The sequence below is a fragment of the Giraffa tippelskirchi genome, chromosome X, assembly GCF_054371585.1.
Source record: "Giraffa tippelskirchi isolate mGirTip1 chromosome X, T2T-mGirTip1v1.2.pri, whole genome shotgun sequence".
In the NCBI taxonomy this organism is placed as follows: Eukaryota; Metazoa; Chordata; class Mammalia; order Artiodactyla; family Giraffidae; genus Giraffa; species Giraffa tippelskirchi.
Genome location: NC_137289.1, coordinates 50015069 through 50031637, shown reverse-complemented (window position 1 = coordinate 50031637; position 16569 = coordinate 50015069). Strand labels below are relative to the sequence as shown.

The 16569-nt window shown below is 41.6% G+C and overlaps 1 protein-coding gene across 1 annotated transcript in view; it reads right to left on the bottom strand.

Moving 5' to 3' along the window:
* The window catches only part of COL4A6 (collagen type IV alpha 6 chain), a 320692-nt gene that overhangs the window by 107607 nt on the left and 196516 nt on the right, over positions 1-16569 (bottom strand). The gene's annotated exons all lie outside the window — the stretch shown is intronic.

Here is a 16569-nt window from a genome sequence, read left to right as displayed (position 1 = left end):
GCATTGGCAGGTGGATTTGTTACCACTATGCCACCTGGGAAGCCCAACCTGGAGAATTTCTAATGTCATATTGGAGTCGGCTTTACAGAGGTCCTAAGCTAACAAAGGATTCTTCCCCAACTATGATTTGCTATATGAGCAAAGATGTGGACTCTGCAGATATCTCAGGGTTGAATGGTTTGAGGCTGAGAGTAACTCACACTCTAAGGAGGTAAAGGGAAGTAGAAGTAGAGATTGTGATAAACTTAACCCCAGACCTTTACAACAGGGGACCTGCTTCATTCAAATTCCATCAGTAACATAGAGATGAATGTCAGGGTTTTATAAATTATAATTGGAAAGCTCACCATTACACAGGTTTTGTTCTCTATGTGAATTCCACAGGAAAAGCTCTGATACCAGGCCTTGAGTAATGTGCAAGGAGTCAATGATCTGAGTAGAATGGGTGCATCCTGATGTGTGATGAGGTGTATTATTTGCTCAGTTGTGCCCGACTCTTTGTGAACTCATGGACTATAGCCCACCAGGCTCCTCTGTCTGTGGGATTCTCTAGGCACGAACACTGGAGTGGGTTGCCACGCCCTTCTCCAGGGGATCTTCCTGACCCAGGGATCAAACCCGGGTCTCCCATGTTGCAGGCAGACTCTTTACCATCTGAGCCACCAGACAAGTCTAAAGCATGTGAGATAACTTCCCTCTTTATTGATTGGAAGGTATCTGATTCCAGGTGAAAATGAGGCTGGTGGTGACAGTAAGAAGAGAAAGAAGAATGATCCGGCAAAAGCTGAAGGAGGTAATGTTGGCAGTGAGACTTTCATTTTTTAAGAGTGTAGACTTCTACTACATATACTCTTTGGGAGGGACCTCTTTGAGGCTAAATATCCCTGGGAGAAGTAACATCTTAGGAGTCAACATCTCAGAAGAGATAGTCTGTGGTACGGTTGGAATAGAGCTCATTAGGAGTGAGCTATGGGGTCTCACTGAAAGAGGACTTGAAATAAATGAAAAAGGTCGAAATTTTTACAACTTTCCCTTTCCCACCTTTGCACTGTTGTAGAGGACACTGACATTCTTCTCTGCCAAGAAAGCCTGAGTGTCTGGCCTGTTTTCCCCTAGACCCAGGGTATGGCAGGAACCAAGCCAAACCAATCTTTTTTTTTTTTTTTTTTTGGCTGTACCACATAGTGTGTGGGATCTTAGTTCCACAACCAGGGATTGAACCCATGCCCCCTGCATTGGCAGCACCAAGTGTTAACCATTGGACCACCAGGGAAGTACCACAAGCCAATCCTGTAAAGAAAATTATAAGTTACTGGTTGAAGTGTGTCTTCCTGTAGAAGCTGCGGATCAGGCCTCTCTTACTTGTGCCTTCAGAAGAGCTGAGAAGCTTCAGACACACTGAAATTTACTTGACTGAGAGGATTATAAGGATTATAATCAACTAACTGAAAAACAACTAATTGAAAGGATAATAAGCAACTAATTGCAAAAACAAGAATGGGATCTTTAAGACACAACAAAGTGTTAAAAAAAAAGGAAAGAGAGTAAACTCTCTGATACAACGTGGTTTAGTGGGAATGTTCAATAGCAGGAGAAACTTTAGGATATAAACACACCTTCTACACAGAGGCACCGAATATTTGTTTAGAAACAGATGCACCTGGCAGTTAAACGATAATGCCATTAACCACAATTATACCCTTCTCCTTATTGTTCATTTATAGTCATTATACTAAATAATAAATGTGATTCTCACTTTGCAAATCATTTAACATTGCCAATTTAAAGAATCATTTAGATCATAAAGACAATCTAAAGAAGGGGTAACTCCAGAGGGGAAAGGGTTGTTGCTGCTGTTCATTCACTATGTTTTGTCCAACTCTCTGTGACCCCATGGACTGCAGCACACCAGGATTCCCTGTCCTTCACTGTCTCCCAGAGTATGCTCAAACCCATGTCCATTGAGTCACTGATGCCATCCAACCATCTCATCCTTTGTCACCCCCTTCTCTTCCTGCCCTCAATTTTTCCCAGCATCAGGGTCTTTTCCAATAAGTCAGCTCTTCACATCAGGTGGCCAAAGTATTGGAGGTTCGGTTTCAGCATCAGTCCTTTCAATGAATATTGAGGGTTGATTTCCTTTAGGATTGACTGGTTTGATATCTTTGCTGTCCAAGGGACTCTTAAGAGTCTTCTCCAGCACCATAATTCAAATGCATCAATTCTTTGGCACTCAGCCTTTCCTTATGGTCCAACTCTCCCATCCATACATGCTGCTGCTGCTGCTGCTGCGTCACTTCAGTCGTGTCTGACTCTGTGCGACCCCGTAGATGACAGCCCACCAGGCTCCACCATCCCTGGGATTTTCCAGGCAAGAGTACTGGAATGGGTTTCCACTGCCTTCTCCGATCCGTACATGACTACTGGGAAAACCATAGCTTTGACAAGATAGACATTTGTCGACAAAGTGATGCCTCTGCTTTTTAATATGCTGTCAAGTTTTCTCATAGCTTTTCTTCCAAGGAGCAAGTGTCTTTTAAATTCATGGTTGCAGTCACTATCTGCAGTGATTCTGGAGACCAAGAAAATAAGTTTGTCACTGTTTCCATTTTTTCCTCATCTACTTGCCATGAAGTGATGGGATTGGATGTCATGATCTTAGTTTTATGAATGTTTAGTTTTAAGCCAGCTTTTTCACTCTCCTCTTTCACCTTCATCAAGAGGCTCTTTAGTTCCTCTTCACTTTCTGCCATTAGTGTGGTATCATCTGCATATCTGAGGTTATTGATGTTTTTCCTGGCAATCTTGATTCCAGCTTGTGTTTTGTCCAGCCCAGCATTATGCATGGTGTACTCTGCATATAAATTAAACAAGCAGGGTGACAATATACAGCATTGACATACTCCTTTCCCAATTAGGAACTAGTCCATTGTTCCATGTCTGGTTCCAACTGTTGCTTCTTGACCTGCATTCAGGTTTTTCAGGAGGCAGGTAAGGTGGTCTGGTATTCCCATCTCTTGAAGAATTTTCCACAGTTTGTTGTGACCCACACAGTCAAAGGCTTTAGTGTAGCCAATGAAGCAGAAGTAGAGGTTTTTCTGGAATTCCCTTGCTTTTTCTATGATTCAACAGATGTTGGTGATTTGATCTCTGGTTCCATTGCCTTTTCTAAATCCAGATTGTACATGTGGAAGTTCTTGGTTCACTTACTGTTGAAGCCTAGCTTGAAGGATTTTGAGCATTACCTTACTAGTATGTGAAATGAGTGCAGTTGTACAGTAGTGTGAATGAATATTCTTTGGCATTGCCCTTCTTTGGGACTGGAATGAAAACTGACCTTTTCCTTTTCTGTGGCCACTGCTGAGTTTTCCAAATTTGCAGGCATATTGAGTGCAACACTTTAACAGCATCATTTTTAGGGTTTTAAGTAGCTTAGCTGGAATTCCATCACCTCCACTAGCTTTGTTCCTACTAACGCTTCCTAAAGGCCACTTGACTTCACACTCTAGGATGTCTGGCTCTAGATGAGTGACGCCACCATTGCAGTTATCTGGGTGATCAAGACCTTGGTTATCTGGGTCATTAAGAAGAGAAGCAAAAAGCAAAGGAGAAAGGGAAAGATATACCCAACTGAATGCAGAGTTCCAAAGAAGAGCAAAGAGAGATAAGAAAGCCTTCTTAATTGAATAATGTGAAGAAATGGAGGAAAACAATAGAATGAGAAAGACTAGAGATCTCTTCAAGAAAATTAGAGATACCAAGGGAACATTTCATGCAAAGATGGGCACAATAAAGGACAGAAACAGCAAGGACCTAACAGAAGCAGGAGAGTTAAAGGGAAAAGGGGGAGGGATAAATTAGGAGTATGGGATTAACAGATATACACCACTATATATAAAATAGATAAACAATAAGTATTTACTGTATAACACAGGGAACTATATTCAGTGTCTTATAATAACCTGTAATGAAAAAGAATCTGGAATAGAATATACATGTATACATATATGTGCATATATACATATGTATATGAATATATAGCTGAACCCCTTTGCTATATACCCAAAACTAACACAATATTGTACATTAACTGCACTTCAATGAAATAAAAATAATAAAGAATGAATAACCAAGACTCCTGGATTCCTGCTACTGCCTCTGATTAGAATAGCAGGTTTCACTCCTTTCTATTTAAAATGTGAGAGTTCAACTCTTCGACACAGCCTAACAATGATATCAATGTTATTAAAACTTAATGTTCATCGCAGCACTGTTTATAATAGCCAGGACATGGAAGCAGCCTAGATGCCCATTAGCAGATGAATGGATAAGGAAGCTGTGGTACATATACACAATGGAATATTACTCAGCCATTAAAAAGAATACATTCAAATCTGTTCTAATGAGGTGGATGAAACTGGAGCCTATTATACAGAGTGAAGTAAGTCAGAAAGAAAAACACCAATACAGTATACTAACACGTATATATGGTATTTAGTCAATCGGTAAAGATAACCCTGTGTGTGAGACATCAAAAGAGACACAGATAAATAGAACAGTATTATGGAGTCTATGGCAGAGGGTGAGGGTGGGATGATATGGGAGAATGGCATGGAAGCATGTAAATTATCATATGTGAAACGACTTGCCAGTCTAGGTTCAATGCATGATACAGGGTGTTCGGGGCTGGTGCACCAGGATGACCCAGAGGGGTGGGATGGGGAGGGAGGTAGAAGGGGGGTTCTGGAAGGGGAAAACATGTACACCCATGGTGGATTCATGTGAATGTATGGCAAAACAAATACAATATTGTAAAGTTAAAAAATAGATAAATAAAAGAATTTAAAAAAATATATATTAGGCCAAAAAAAAAAAACCCTTAATGAACACAGTTTTGGCATAGGAACAACACCTACTGAGGACACAGGCTATAAGTAAGAGGAGCAAACTATTAGGTGGAGAGCAACACATTAACAAAGGCAAATATCCAGGAATTTGCTCATGATAAAAATCAAGATTGGCGATTCATTTCACATATGATAATTTACATGCTTCAATGCCATTCTCCCATATCATCCCGCCCTTGCCCTCTCCCATAGAGTCCATAATACTGTTCTATTTACCTGTGTCTCTTTTGCTGTCTCGCATACAGAGTTATCTTTACCTATTTACTAAATTCCATATATATGTGTTAGTATACTGTATTGGTATTCTTCTTTCTGGCTCACTTCACTCTGTATAATAGGCTCCAGTTTCATACAATATTGTAAAGTTAAAAAATAGATAAATAAACTAATTAAAAAAATAAAAAGAAATAAATATTGTATTTGTTAATCAGAACTAAACAGGCCCACAGGTTTTGCTAAGCTAGGGTTGGTCATTTCAATTAATGGGCTACTATCTCTTTCTTGCAAACAGGTGACACTGGACACAGATGTCTGGAAAACATGTAAGTCTGACTCATGGGAAAATAAACCAAATAATCTAGATGTGGCCACCACACAAACCAATGGATGGGCCCACTTTAATAGGCAGGCCTCTCCAGTCTCACATGTCCAGGGAAGTAGACATCACTTCTAGTAAACTCAAAAATGATGATAATCCTGTAAACATCCAAAGTACAATTACCACATGGTAGGCTGGAGGCCACGTCTTGTTGACTCTGTCTGAGTCAGGAGGCTGGGACCTAGTCCCATTTTTGCCACCACCTGACTTTGTTAACCTTATTTACCACCCCTCACCTCTTTCAGCCTCAGTCTTCTCATCTACAAAATCAAGGGATTAGATGGCATGCTCTTTAGGGATCCTTTCAGCTCTCAAGTGTGTATTTTACTGTATTTTGTTTCTTACAAATTGATCATGTCCACATGGCAAAAACTAGAGAGGGAAAATAAGTTTCATCTTAAATGTTGCCAGCTAATTACCTTGATTGTTTGATATTGGCTGCCTAGAACACTGTTGAGAAGAATTCTGAGACTAGATCCAAGTTCAGCAGGAAAGAAAGACAAAGACAGAGGTGGGAAATGATAGCTTTCAGGCCATGGATTTACCAACCCCAGCACAGATAATACCACTTGGACAATTGGATCGTCTTTGTTAGACGTAACAAGTTCATGGAACTGAAGTTTAGTGTTTTTTCAAATATCCCCAAGACTTATCATGAATGCTATTCGCTCTATAAGAACAATGAGAGTAAATTTTGACTTTCTTATTAACACTTATTATTACTTAGTTATTACTACTCCTAATAGTAGTTTTAGCAATAACTAATAATAATACTTGATATTATTTACTGTATAGAGACAAATATTGTAAATTTGGAAGCATGAAAGACAAGTCCAGGAACAGCCATAGCTGGTTTTCAACTTGATGAGTTGTACAATGCAGAGCTGCCACTGTTTTTAATTCAGACAGATGACTAACTGTCTGTAGTAAAGGCTATGAAATATAGATCAGTAAACTATTAAATGGCAAAGAAACACTTTGTGAATTAAGTAAGCAAGTGCTTTTTTGGTATAAAAAATGTTTAATGTGAAATGATGAAAGTTGATTCTGGGCAGTCTGCTGTGATGTCTCAGAATGCCCTCCACTCATATTGTTTCCCCAGCTTAACAAAGTGCAGCTAAAAGCATATTAACATTTTAGACAGAAAAAAAGAGGAAATTAGTTCAATGGCTTGCCACTTTTTAGTGGAACTAATAAGAACTCAGGAGTTGTACATTTTGAAAACCTCAACACATCTAAGGATATTTGATTGTATCCCACCTTCTACATCAAAGAAAGAGCATTCCGACTGAGCAGTGTTTACCAACCACTTCTTTAATCTTCTCAAAATTAGAAGCCATCATTAGTGCAGATAATGGCCTTCTGTAAGGAGCAAGCCAATACCACTACTAATCATCTGGCATTCTGCTGCCCTATCTGGTAGCTACTAATCACATGTGGCTATTACATTTCAATTCATAAAATAAGATTTAAAACTCAGTCCCTCAGCCACAGTAGACACATTTCAAATGCTCCATAGTTACATGTAGCTAGAGGCTACCTTTCATTGAGTTAGATTCATTGAGTAAGACCAGGCTGTGGTCAATGTGATCAGATTGGCTAGTTTTCTGTGACTGTGGTTTCAGTCAGTCTGCCCTCTGATGCCCTCTCTCAATGCCTACTGTCTTGCTGGGGTTTCTCTTACACAAGAGAAGACTCTACACATCACCAGATGCTCAACACCAAAATCAAATTCATTATATTCTTTGCAGCCAAAGATGGAGAAGCTCTATACAGTCAGCAAAAACAAGACCGGGAGCTGACTGTGGCTCAGATCATGAACTCCTTATTGCAAAATTCAGACTTAAACTGAAGAAAGTAGGGAAAACCACTAGACCATTCAGGCATGACCTAAATCAAATCCCTTACAACTATACAGTGGAAGTGAGAAATAGATTTAAGGGACTAGATCTGATAGACAGAGTGCCTGATGAACTATGTATGGAGGTTCATGACATTGTACAGGAGACAGGGAGCAAGATCATCCCCATGAAAAAGAAATGCAAAAAGGCAAATTGGCTGTCTGAGGAGGCCTTACAAATAGCTGTGAAAAGAAGAGAAGCAAAAAGCAAAGGAGAAAAGGAAAGATATACCCATTTGAATGCAGAGTTCCAAAGAATAGCAAGGAGAGATAAGAAAGCCTTCCTCAGCGATCAGCGCAAAGAAATAGAGGAAAACAACAGATTGGGAAAGACTAGAGATCTCTTCAAGAAAATTAGAGACAGCAAGGAAACATTTCATGCAAAGATGGGCTCAATAAAGGACAGAAATGGTATGGACCTAACAGAAGCAGAAGATATTAAAAAGAGGTGGCAAAAATACACAGAAGAACTATACAAAAAAGATATTCATGACTCAGATAACCACAATGGTGTGATCACTCACCTAGAGCCAGTCATCCTGGAATGTGAAGTCAAGTGGGCCTTAGGAAGCATCACTACAAACAAAGTTAGTGGAGGTGATGGAATTCCAGTTGAGCTATTTCAAATCCTCAAAGATGATGCTGTGAAAGTGCTGCACTTAATATGTCAGCAAATTTGCAAAACTCAGCAGTGCCCACAGGACTAGAAAAAGTCAGTTTTCATTCCAATCTCAAAGAAAGGCAATGCCAAAGAATGCTAAAACTACCACACAACTGCACTCATCTCACATGCTAGCAAAGTAATGCTCAAAATTCACCAAGTCAGGCTTCAGCAATATGTGAACTGTGAACTTCCAGATGTTCAAGCTGGTTTTAGAAAGGCAGAGGAACCAGAGATCAAATTGCCAACATCTGCTGGATCATCGAAAAAGCAAGAGAATTCCAGAAAAACATCTATTTCTGCTTTACTGACTATGCCAAAGCCTTTGACTGTGTGGATCACAACAAACTGTGGAAAATTCTGAAAGAGATGGGAATACCAGACCACCTGACCTGCCTCTTGAGAAATCTGTATGCTGGTCAGGAAGCAACAGTTAGAACTGGACATGGAACAACAGACTGGTTCCAAACAGAAAAAGGAGTATGTCAAGGCTGTATATTGTCACCCTGCTGATTTAACTTATATGCAGAGTACATCATGAGAAATACTGTGCTGGAGGAAGCACAAGCTGGAATTAAGATTGCCGGGAGAAATATCAATAACCTCAGATATGCAGATGACACCACCCTTATGGCAGAAAGTGAAGAAGAACTAAAGAGCCTCTTGATGAAAGTGAAAGAGGAGAGTGAAAAAGTTGGCTTAAAAGTCAACATTCAGAAAACTAAGATCATGGCATCTGGTCCCATCACTTCATGGCAAATAGGGGAAACAGTGGCTGACTTTATTTTGGGGGGGCTCCAAAATCACTTCAGATGGTGACTGCAGCTATGAAATTAAAAGATGCTTGCTTCTTGGAAGAAAAGTTATGACCAACCTAGACAGCATATTAAAAAGCAGAGACATTACTTTGCCAACAACGGTCCATCTAGTCAAGGCTATGGTTTTCCAGTAGTCATGTATGGATGTGAGAGTTGGACTGTGGTGTTGGAGAAGATGTTTGAGAGTCCTTTGACTGTAAGGAGGTCCAACCAGTCCATCCTAAAGGAGATCAGTCCTGGGTGTTCACTGGAAGGACTGATGCTGAAGCTGAAACTCCAGTACTTTGGCCACCTGATATGAAGAGCTGATTCATTTGAAAAGACCTGGATGCTGGGAAAGAATTGAGGGCAGGAGGAGGCAAGGACAGAGGATGAGATGATTGGATGGTATCACTGACTCAATAGACATGAGTTTGTGTAAACTCCGGAAGTTGGTGGTGGACAGGGAAGTCTGGCGTGCTGCAGTCCATGGGGTCGCATAGAGTTGGACACGACTGAGCGATTGAACTGAACTGAACTGAACTGAAGAGGCTACCTTATTAGACATCGCATTTCCATCATGGCAGAAAGTTCTATAGAATGACTCTGCTCCAGAGGGCCTGAGTATCACACCTGAAGTTGGTAGGGCTTTCAAAATGGCTTCGAGAGCATTTCCATGAGGATTCAGAGCTGGAAGAAATTTTAAAAATTTAAATTCATCTCTTTTATTTTCTTGATGAGGCAAACTGAGGCCCAGCGAAGATCACACAGCTAATTGATAGCAGACTGGGGACTAGAATCCAGGATTCCTGATTCTGAGGCCCCTCCTCATTCCATGATTCTGGTAATATACCTAGAGTATTTTCCTGGTTACTCTACTAACTTGGGGTCAGCACCCCCCAATATCAGTAGCTCTATTCCGGTAGCCAGATATGCCCATTATCTCCCTATTGCTCTTTATAGAGAGAAAACATCAGGAGAACACTGAATGGGGTAGGAGGTGGGGGAAGAGTATGCAATTATGCAAGTAAATACCTAGCTACAGAATGAAGAGTAAACATTCCAAGTGATCTATAAATATTTAACCAAAGTCATACATCTAGGCCCCAAAGAAGGGGGTTTATTCTTGACATTTGCAATTAAAACAGATTAATCCCTTGACACAATGTTAATACTAACCTTTCTTGAGTATAAACATGTCCTAGGATACTCCACACTGAGTGTAAATGTATAGGAAGAAATTATTCACTGGATAGCCAGCTCTTGGCGAAAATACAACGGTCTATTCTCTGAGCACATGGATGGGGATACTGCACCAGCAAGGGGTTTATTGGGTCCTGTTTTCCATGGGCAGGGGCGAAAGGAAATGGTCTTGTTTACAAGGACTATTAGGCTGTCCTCCAGAAATTTGACTGCTGGGACTCATTTGGCTGGGTCCAAGGCTGGATCCAAAACCTCCCATGGTAGCTCTGCGATGGTACATTTTCATTGGCTGCCATTCACTCAACTACCCTGAACCAGGTGCTGGGGCTACAGAGATGGCTGAGTCCCAGTACACTGTTTCTCAAAGGACTCATGTCGGTTTTTTTTTATCAGGCAAGGTTTTATTGGGCCCCTGCTGCAGCAGGAGGGGATTCTGAAGAAATAGCAGGTTCTCTTGCTTGCTTGCTCCCTGAGGATGGGAGGAAAGCTTGTTCCTTATATGGGATGAGGGTAGGTGTATGTTCAAGCGTCAGGCTGGAAGGATGACTTAGATGATTTGCTCACTCCTTAGCTGGTGTTGTGTGCAGGGGGCATGCGCAGTAACCTGCTTTTGCTCTTGACCCCTTGCTGGGGTCCTTGAGGACCCCAGGCTCCTCAAAAGTGGCAGTTGGGTTTTTCTGGTCTCTTTCTATGTTTTGTCCAGAATTTGCCCTAACTGTGCATACATGCAGTTATTTTTACTCTCATTTAGTTTCTTTGTGGGCTTCCCTGGTGGCTCAATGGTAAAGAATCCTCCTGCCAATGCAGATGCAGGAGACATGGGTTTGACCCTTGGGTAGGGAAGATCCCAGTATTCTTGCCTGAGAAATCCCATGGACAGAGGAGCCCACTGGGCTCCTGGGGTTGCAAAGAGTCAGACACAACTTAGGGACTAAACAACACACAAACAACAACATAGTTTCCTTGTATTTTGTTGCTGGAGGAAATGTGTGTCCAGTTGCAAGCATTGCAGCACTACAGCCAAGGGTCCCAGGTCCCAGGCCTGTCTCATTCCCCATGCCCCCACCCCTGGAAAGACTCTATACCCTTATTCTTAAGGGGTAAGGGCCCAATCGTCTCTTTGAAGGACTCATGTTTAAACCAAGTATATTAATCACTAATGATGGAAAGTCAAGCCTAAGTGAGGCAATAGATGGAATTTTTCAAAAATGCATTTTGAGGAATAAGAGGAGTCCTACTGTATTCTGAAAAGCTTACCAAGTCTGGTATGATCATCCCTGCCAGGCTGGCTCTATCTGTGGTTTTCTAGCTTCTAAAAAAAGAAATCAGAGAGCTTCCATTTGCTTCAGAAAGGACCAACCGGGTGATGGGGTACAGGGCATGCTCCCCCCCAAATATGGAACCTCGGCATAATTAATATTTTAAGCTGAAGGAATCTGAGACAACAGCAGATGTAGGAAGGTCACTCTGACCTTCCCCCGCCCTTCTCCCCTGAAACAGGTCATAAAACCCTCGTGTGAGAGATGATCTCCCCATTCCCAGATGAAAGGATCATCCTTGTCTTCAAAGACAAAAAGACGCCAAGAAGACTCTGAACAAACAGGCCTTGCTAAGTGTTCCCCAGTTTATTACACTTACCTCATACTTCTTAACCTATCATATTTCTATACAACTGCCCACTCTTCATCAAACCTAGCCTAAAATAAGTGTAACTGCTCCTTGGTGTCTCCGGTTCCCTCTGAAGAATCTCATATCATGTAAAACTTAAATTAATTTGTATGCTTTTCCCCTGCTGCTCTGTCTCTGTCAGTGTAATTTAGACCCAGCCAAGGACGCTAAGAGGGTCAAGGAAAACTTTTTTCTCCCCTACTAGAGCCAGTCATGGATGGGTAAGTTAAGCTGATTTTTTTGCTCCTACTAATTCACAGTGAGGGCCCTCGAAGGCCTCTCACTTGAAATACAACTTTGTCTTTACGATGACTCTATCTCTTAAAAGCATCAATTGCCCTAATTTTCATTTGATTATCTAAATAAAAATTTAAAAAAAAATGATCCTTATAAGCCTTTCTTTATGGAGGTAGAAGATATTGGAATCTACATTTTATAAACACCCAGATACACACAGTAGCTATTTGTGTAAAAAAATGAGTAAGCCACTGCAGCCAATGTTTACTTAGTCCAGGAAGACCCATAAGACCAACATAACCATAATAAATGATAGATTCTAGTGGGTAAACAAGGTTTGAGAAACAGAAGGGATTCTACCACCTAACATCAAATCAAAGCAATAGACTAAGTCAGGGACAAAATCCATAGCAAAAGAGAAATGAAATCTACCCGATGAACTTCCCAAATGAGGTTCCTGCATCCTACTTCTTAAAGCACTATTCTTAGGGTGTTAGCTACATATTAGAACCATCCAGGTTCTACTCTAGAGAGTCTGATTTAATTGATCTGGAGTTAGACTCAAGCACTGGTATTCCTAGGGTTTCCAAGGTGGCTCAGTGGTAAAGAATCTGCCTGCCAAGCAGGAGACCCAGGTTCGATCCCTGAGTGGTGGAGATCCCCTGGAAGAGGGCATGGCCACCTACTCCAGTATTCTTGCCTGGAGAATCCTATGGACAGAGGAGTCTGGTGGGCTACAGTCCAGAGGATCGCAGAGTCGGACATGACTTAGTGACTAAACAACAACAAAAACAACTGTTCTTATTCTTAAGAAGTTGCCCAGGAAATGCTGATGTGCAGTCAGGGTTGAAAGCCACTGTCCCAGAGTACATGGTTCTCCTCAGAGCTGTCATTCATTCGAGGCATTAAGAAGAGCATGCAATGGAGACACAGACATCAAGAATAGATTTTTGGAATCAGTGGGAGAAGGAAAGGGTGGGGTGATTTGAGAGAATAGCATTGAAACATATACATTACCATATGTAAAAATAGATAGCCAGTGGGAGTTTGATGTATGACTCAGGGCACCCAAAACCAGTGCTCTGTGACAACTTGGAGGGATGAGGTTGGGGGGAGGTGGGAGGGGAGTTCAGAATGGAGGGGGACACATGTATATGTATGCCCGATTCATATTGACGTGTGGTAAAAACATCACCATATTATAAAGTAATTATCTTCCAATTAAAATAAATAAGTAATAATAAATAAAAGAAGAGCTTAGGACAGTGGTTTCCAAACCTGGCTGCATATCAGCTTCCTCCCATGAAGTTTTTAAAAATACAAATTCTTGAGACCTATCCCCATACTTCCAAATTCAAAGTCTGAGGATTTGGTCCCAGGAACCTCCAATTTAACAAGTTACTCAGACAATTCTTATGCAACCAGCCTGGCAGGTCCTTGTTGGAGAAAGTACACTTGAGAACTACTGAGTTAGGTCTTCTGTATATCTGCGATGGTACAGAGCAGTGGTCCTCAACCTTGGATGCTTGGACAGCTGAATCTTACCTCCAGAGAAATCTAATTTAATTAATCTGAGGTGGTCTCCAGGTGCCAGTATTTTTAAAAAAGTTTCCTGCGATTTGTGTGCAATCAGGTTAAGGAGCTAATAGCTCCAAGCCAAAAAAGTAGATCATTTGCTGGCAAACTTCCATGTCCATGGCAGACATCACTAATCAATTCTGGCATTCTTTCCTGCAGAACCCAACAGTGGCCACATAATTCTATTCACTATATTGTTCTAGGCAGCTACTCTAACACATGGAATGGGCATGAAACTACTGTTTGCCATCTTTACCTTAGTTCCTGCCTGGTAGAAATAAAATAACCGATGGAGAACCCTTCAAGCTTCTGCTTCTAGTATCATACTTAAGGGTCCAGATTGCTGTTTACCAGGATACTTTTCTGAAGTAAGAGAAGGTAGAAGCCAGAGGTGGGTGCAATAGACAGATCCCTCATCTAGCTACCTCTACTACCAAGTGAAGCACATTCAACCTCAGCTTCTGCTGTAAGTAGAAAGCCTTCAGCAGAGGAATTTATCATATTGAGCTCATGGAGGGACTTTGTATTACCTCCTAATATCAAGTGTACAGGAAAGGCCAATATAAAGGGAGTTCACTCAGTATTTATCTCAAATCCAAATTAGAGTTCTTGTTTGTACATCCCGATCCACTTTTCATAAACATTCTACCCTTTGATGGTTGTCTTATCACAGGACTCATACACAGCATGCTGAACTTCTGTCCCAGGCTATGGTACATGAGGGCTTCTCTGGCAGCTCAGATGGTAAGGAATCTGCCTGCAATGCATGAGATCTGAGTTTGATCCCTGGGTTGGGAAGATCCCCTGAAAAAGGACATGGCAACCCACTCCAGTATTCTTGCCTGGAGAATCCCATGGACAGAGGAGCCTGGTGGGCTACAGTCCATAGTGTCACCGAGTTGGAGACCACTGAAACAACTTAGCACATACAGCATGATCTATCCATTGTAGGGCCAATTATATCTGGCTTGTTTATCTCACAAAATATCCAATTAATTCATATGGAGAAAATTATGTAGTACTTGAGACAAACAACACTTCAAAATTTCTAAATGGTATTAACTAACACCATTTAAATGATAGGAAAGGAAATGGGAGTGAATTTCAGGATTCCAGGTTCAGGGGAAATCCCCAAACACAGGGCACATTCTCTGTCATCATTGCTTCCTTCATATATAAGTGGCCTAAGACTTAACAAAGGTATGTTTTGACTGGACTCTACAAAGATGCCAACATTGTTTTTAATTAGTGTGTGTGTGTGTGTGTGTGTGTGTGTGTGTGTGTGTACTGTAGGGCTTCCCTGGTGGCTCAGATGGTAAAGAATCCACCTGCAATGCAGGAGACACAGGTTGGGAAAATCCCCTGGAGAAGGCAATGGCAACTCACTCCAGTATTCTTGCTTGGAGAATCCCATGGACAGAGGAGTCTGACAGGCTACCGTCCATGGGGTTGCAAACAGCCAGACACAACTGAGCAACTAAACAACAACAACAATCATTATAACTACTATCTAGCAGGAATTGAAAATATCAGAATGGTTGCTGAGGATAGTGCTATAAACTGAGTGTTTGTGTACTTGCCAAATTAATATGTTGAAGCTTACTTTCTCAGTGTGATGTTATTTGGAGGTGAGGCCTTTGGGAGATGATTTGGGCATGAAGACAGAGCCCTCATGAGTGGGATTCAGTTCAGTTCAGTTTCTCAGTCATTCTGACACTTTGTGACCCCATGGACTGTACAGTCGATGGAATTTTCCAGGCCATAATACTGGAGTGGGTAGCCTTTCCCTTTTCCAGAGGATCTTCCCAACCCAGGGATCGAACCCAGGTCTCCTGCATTGCAGGGAGATTCTTTTACCAGCTGAGCCACAAGGGAAGCCCTTTATCATGTAAGCTACCAGGAAAGCCCTTAGCAGCTTTAAAAGACTAAGACAGATGGTGAAGGGTGGAGAATGGCACTGGAATGTGAAGAGGAAGACAGGGCCATCAGATCATGATGACTCACAGTGCTATATGATGAAGCTGCTGCTGCTGCTGCTAAGTCGCTTCAGTCATGTCCGACTCTGTGCGACCCCATAGATGGCAGCCCACCAGGCTCCCCTGTCCCTGGGATTCTCCAGGCAAGAACACTGGAGTGGGTTGCCATTTCCTTCTCCAATGCGTGAAAGTGAAAAGTGAGAGTGAAGTTGCTCAGTCGTGTCCGACTCTTAGCAATCCCACGGACTGTAGCTTACCAGGCTCCTCCGTCCATGGGATTTTCTAGGCAAGAGTACTGGAGTGGGGTGCCATTGCCTTCTCCATATGATGAAGAGTTTGGACTTTATTCTTAGGACAGTGGAAACCATTGAAGGGGTGTCCAATAAGGAAGGCAATAAAACACAGATGCTACATGTAATAGAGGACAAAATGACCAATAATTTGGGGCACAAGGGCATGACTCAGAACTGCATACTATAGAGGCAAAGGTGAACTGCTATGGCTGGGGAAGGTATTGTTGAAAGTAGGCATGAGCTGGACCTTATGTATAGGAGAGACTTGGGGTTCATAAGGTCCCCCATTTTGGATGGAGGAAAACACCTGAATGGAGTGGAAAGCTTACAATGAACATGGTCATGTGGGAAGATGGAGCATGAAGGAGTCATCCTCTTTCCTTGGTGGAAATAACTGTTTTGTTGCAGATATTTTTATGTTAGAAGACTGTAACAATAGAATACTGGAAAGTCACTTTGTAGGATGGGTGAATGAGTGAAAGAAGAGATCTTGGGCTTCCAAATCCAAAGCAATCTGAAAAAAAGGATTAGAGGAAGAGTGGAGTTTGTAATGGCCCAAACACTCTGTTTTACAAATGAACAGAAAACTAGGTATTCCTCAGTCAAGAAACAGGAAGATGTTGAGAACCACCTTCCTGTTAAGTATAGGTTTTGAAATGGGAAGACACAATGAAAATAGCCTGAGAGCTCCACAAAGACAGATCGTTTATTTATACTGTCCATCAAAGAGGCCTTAGTGGGGACTTCCCTG